Here is a 6,000-nt window from a genome sequence, read left to right on the forward strand (position 1 = left end):
TGTTACTGTTTCTCTCGTGGTCATGGGGTCGAGTCGAGTCGTCATACCGAGTTTGTCAAACACTGTAAAAAAAAAAATACATGTCTTGAATTGGTTTGACTCTAAATCACATGCATTCCAGCTGCATTTTCTGTTTCATTGGGTTAGAAAAAAAGTAGTGCTTTGATGTGAATGTGAAAACATTTGGGTATGTTCTTCTCCACTGACATTTTATTTCTGTTATGAATCTTAATATTATTATATTTTACATTACTATTTACACTACTATGTCATCACCTGTAGGTGGTGGTAGACACCAAAAACTACAAACGTAGTACTAAAATGATTACTGTATGTGAAAACACAAAGGTTACGCAATACATCAATGCGTCACTACAGATGTAGATATTCGGTGAACGGGTCAAAGCTAATTACAATGATATGGCTAATTGTTGCCCATCATGAAAATGTGATCAGATTTAGAGTCGGAGACGCAATAACTAATAATCAGGTAATGGCTTGCTTTAAGGTCCAGTGTGTAAGAAATAGTGACATCTAATGGTGAGGCTGCAGATTGAAACAAGGCAGGATTCCTTTGCTTGTCCCTCCTAGACCTATGATGGCCTTCATATGCCAGAAAGGATGTTTTTCATAGTTAGCTTCTAAATGAGAAATGCACTCTCGCTAGTTTGTCCATTTGGGCTGCTGTAGCACAAAATGGCCGCCTCCATAAAGCAAGGCCCGTCAAGTACATAGTAAAAGGATCATTTTAAGGCTAAACAATTTTTTTTACAGCAATTACACACTACTTATGGATAGCATATTGAATTTCAGCGACAACAAAAAAAAAACCCTCATTAAGCTAACACCCTGGACCTTTAAACAACCAGATCCATGTTACATTTCAGAATGTTCATTTAATTTGTATATTTTTTATTTATTTGCTATATATATATATATAGAACGCCGCTGGATTACCTGTGAGCCGTCAAAACACATGAATCGCTAACCACAGTGTAGTTGTTATGTACATGCAGCCTCTATAGAGTCCCAACAATAATGTCACATACACGTCACGTTATTGTCCACACACGGTGATGTGTGTGAAGCCAGGAATGGGCTTTCTGTTCTGTTCAAGCACTGTCGACGCAACATGTCCTCCGTATTTAAGCTATAATATGTAACTGATAATGAGATTGTCAATATCACACCAGATTAAAGCTGTTGTCTCGGGTTTAGATGCTGTAATCTGAGTGTATGACGACAGAGATGGTCGTGGAGCTGGTGGCAATAACACTGTTAACTGATCCTGGCGATGATGATGACAATTAATTATCATGGAAGATACAAATAAAGACTATCTGCTTGGTATACCAGAGTTTGGTCTTATGGGATTCTTCCTGCTTTTCCTCCTTGTGTTGTTTATTCAGTTTTCAACGATGTGTGTATTTTGATTTTGATTTATATGTCACAGTATTTGAAGATTTCGAGGATAGACGCACAAAAAATATAGATTAACTTATTTTCAGTGTGTGTTGCAAAGTAAAACAAATCAAGGACCCAGTCGCAGGTTACACAAATTAAAACAAACTACCAAAAAAAAAAAAAAAACACAAATAGAAAAAACCTTTTAAACACAGGTTACAAGACATGGGAAACGCATGGAAAAACTATAGCAACAACATAAACCAAAAGAAAGTGACATTAAAAACAATCAATTGTCTGCACTGAGCTGGAGAGAAAGTTCTGGCACATCCACTCATTGATTTGATGAATAGGCTTACTCAGTGAAAGTAAGGGACTGTCATCATGTGATGGCACTGAAATATAAAGTTGTGTGTCATCTACATCATCATAGAGTGGTCCTGTTGCACATATATGTTAGTTATATGGAGATCTATTTACATACATTAACTTGTTTTTATGGTCAAAAACCTCCTAGTTGCTGTAAGCGAGCTGTGCTGAGCCGCGATATTTCAGCCTATCTCACCCCCAGAAGACAGAAGAGTGTGTTGTGATTGGCCAGCCAGCGTAGAGCCTTCCCAACTGTCTTGTGATTGGCCAATAACCCGGAAGTGACATTTTCCGCATACCCGCTCTCAGAAGCTCGGCTCCCCCCTCTGGAACGGTGGATGCACTGCTACTCATCATCAAAACATTGTTTTAACGGTGTTTAAAAATAGTTTCTAAGTATGAATTAGACCCGGAGTCAGACCCAGAGGCAGAAGACACTGTCGCTCGTGAAACACCTCCACAACGGACGTTATTCTTCTTCTGTGGTTCTATGTGCGCAACCGGATGTGCCTGGACTAGTGCCCGGAGCAGGAGGATCTGCTGTTCAGGAGAACCGGACCGTGTTTTTCAGAGATTTCGCTGAGCCCGAGATTACAATAAAACACAACGTTCTCAGTAGTGGCTGAACTGTTTGTTTTGAACCTTCAGGGCTTCGCAAATAAGGTAATGACGCAGATACGCACTACAAAACAGCGTTAATTGGAACTTCCGGTCTAGGTCCGCTTTAAATTGGAGTGTAGGAATTAAGAGTAGCAAAGGTCATGTAAAGTGCTAACGGGCTGATGAGTTTTTTTTTTACCTCAAGTCTGACAAGTTAACCTTAGTCAGTTAATCCGAAATATTGCGCTACACACAACACACAACTTTTCTCTATTAAACTAATCTGCATCACATTGGATCTCATTTACAGCTGTTGTGTTTGTGTTATTAATGATCACGGCCCAGGTAATGTCGTAATTGTCATCGTCTCAATCTCTGCTTGGTCCACTGTACATTAAATATTTATAAAAGTAACTTTAAAGAAATATCTGCGCCGTTCTCAGGCTGACAGGCCGCGAATGTTTTCTGCAGAGTGACTTTGTGTTTATGCGTTTGGAGAACTTTCATCACGTTAAACTGATCTGACATGGATTGTGTTTTGTGCCACATTTATTATTCAGTAACTTGGGAAGAAGCCAAGTTCAAAGCACCGTTCTGCTGCATTGGTTAGATTAGTTCCTGTTTATCATGTGATTTGTGAATAAAGATATTGCGATTTTTTTCTTCTCCACACTATTGGCTTCAAGCAGCTTAGTTCGCTTATGTATTGGGCATAAGCGGACATAAGTAAATAAATCAAGATGGTTATGGAAGAGTTTCTTAAACAGGATCTACCTTACTTTTATCTGGACAAAGGGTTATTGGGTGGGGGTTGGGGTATTTATTATTATTTTTATTATTTTATTTTGATACATTTATTAGTTAGATATTTTATTTTTAAATCATGTTTGGTGTATTTTTGCCTGTGTGTACTGAATGACTCTCCAGTGCATGTCAGTGGGGTTGACAGCAGAGGGCAGCAAAGCATTTTGTATCATTAAGCTTTTTAAGCCAAGAAGTCAGGAACAGATTAATGGATGATAATAAAAATGATCAGATCAGTGCTTGAAATGCCTTTATTTACCTTACATATATGACATATAACACATTATCACTTCACATTATGTACAGTATATGTGTTGTGTCTCCTGCTAGTTGGATTGATGTTTTCATTCCACAGCTGGATCAGAACACCATAAAGGCTCCTGCCTATACTGTGTCTAATCAATAACGCCAGTCTTCTACTAAATTATTCAGTAATTCAGCTCCCTGGTCGTATTTGAACTGTCTTCCTGTCACCCAACATGGCAACATCATAAATGGAGTTTCAGCCTCAAGTGTAGCTGGCTCTGATATCAGGATATGTTTGCTTGCATCTGTTTCCCCCTTCCCTTCGCTGCTATCAGCTGCTGCCAGTGTTGATAGTCTGTCTGAGGCTTGATGTTCCTCCACAGATCTGGCTTTGTTGTGGTCTGCGGTGCGTATAGCTCCTGGCTGCACCTGCAGCTATTTGTCCAGCTTCTTCTCTTGGACCTGAGAGGTGCAGAGGGAGGGAGAAATGGATCCTGTTCCCAGTCGGAAACAGGGGTGAACAGAAGATGGGATTTAAGGCAAGAAAAACACCAGGGTGAAAAAAAAAAAACAATAGTGATGAGGAAAAAAAAACAGGATTTCCAGACATCTGGCACAATTTCAGTATCCAGGTTTCAAAATAAGACTTCATAAGCGCAGAGGATTCACCACAAGAATCAGAAAGTTCATAAAAAAAACTCAAATGTAGACCAGCAGAATACAAAAGTCTTCAATAGGGATGCAAAATATTATTGCATGATCAGATAGATATTAGTGTTCCTTACGAGTATATAATATATTATTTTCATTACACTGAAGGAGAGACTAAATGACAGTTACACACAAGGGAATATGTAAATAAACATTGGTTTCAAGTCCAATATAGTGCATTTCTAGTTTCTACTTATTCATTGTCATTTTTCTTTTTTATAAGATTAGATAAGAAAGAACCCCCCCCCCCTCCCATTTGCATTGACATGCTTTTCCACATGAATGAATGAACATACAAAGATTATTAATATTAACAGAAATAGAACAGACTCTACAGTGACTAGTTTGAGCTTAATATTTCACAACAGCCTTATTCGTCTTCTGTTAAATGTTAAATTATTCAGATGAACTGTGGGGGGAAAATATCACATTGTAATTAACATTTAAATAGTAACACATTATCACTATGCAAGAATGACTGAGCAGGATTCCAGTTAGTGACATTGCATTAATGGCTCTTTTTTTTCTTTTCTTTTTTTAAACCAGCTTGACCTCCTCTGGCCACTTGGTGGTGCTGTAGATACACAGCTTTAAACCCAGTTGAAGTTCTTATCAGACAAACACAGAGACCAACACCTGAGCACCACGTCAGGGCAGCAGTTCTCTTTATATTTCAGAAATACCCAAAAGACAAAATATGGATTAGAGGAGAAGTTTATAGTTGTTGAAATTAAGCCAATTTCAAACAGCTTACGTCAAAAAAATACGTGCATCACAATCTCACCTTGTGTACCCTCTGTGAATAATGTCATTTACAGAACTGGACAGAGAAGTCTGGGGGAGTGTTCTTCAGTTTCCAACTGTGGTGGAAAAAAGAACCTTAATGAGAATGTCCTGCTTTTAATTCAGTGTTAGTCAGACAAATTCAGTTTTGCTTTCATGCCACTTTAGCCTATAAACACCTATAACATCCCATCTCAGCACCAAGAAATGACATAAAGGACTTATATTAGCCTTGAGTCACAGATCAGCAGTCATTTCTGCAAAGAGGAGAGAGACGAGGAAGCGCAATGGAGAGGATGAAAAGAGGGTTGGTCGGTGAATTTTAGCTTTCGTGTACACAATTACAGCTGCTGCAGCAGCCTGCTGTGGAGTCCCTTGCTCAGTGGAGCGAAGGATAAGGTGGAAGAAAGGAGGGGAGGACTGTGTAGAAGACGGCAGGGGGAAGAGTGAGGAACACATAACAAATCTGAAGTGACATAACTGGAAGTGGTTTGACTCGCCCCGAAATAACACACTGATCTCTACCTCTTTTTTATCCTTATTCTGGTCCTCTGGTTTGCTTACAAGGGGCTTTATGGAAGCCTCCACTTCCTTTCCTTTCAGTTAGGTTAGGTTAGCTCAGCTTGAATTTTATTGTCCACAATTAGTTGTTGGCACCCCACTAGAAAAACACACCACATAAATTACAAATTCAAACGGGTGTAGCTATGCCCTTGACTTGCTTGTGTCATGTGCTGTGATGTTTTCTGGCTGGGTTTCTTGTCTCACGGATGATGAGATATGATAATCAGTCAACACGTATACAGCAACGTTACAGGCTGATGATGCCAAATTCAAAATGGCCTCAACATTATTATTATTATTTTTATTATTATTTTGTAGCAGGAAATCCAATAAAATTGAAAGAAAACTAGTTTAAAAATAGTTTAGCTGGAACTTTAAAGTCCATAATGTGGAACCTGGTCTTTGGCTCCACATTACAAATACAAACAATATTTTAAAAAGAGTGACAGTAATAACGGGAGAGTTCAATTTACAAGCAATTAAACTCACTTCAGTGTCATAATTTAATTGTTCACCAAT

This window comes from Microchirus variegatus, assembly GCF_963457635.1.
Source record: "Microchirus variegatus genome assembly, chromosome: 2".
Lineage (NCBI taxonomy): Eukaryota > Metazoa > Chordata > Actinopteri > Pleuronectiformes > Soleidae > Microchirus > Microchirus variegatus.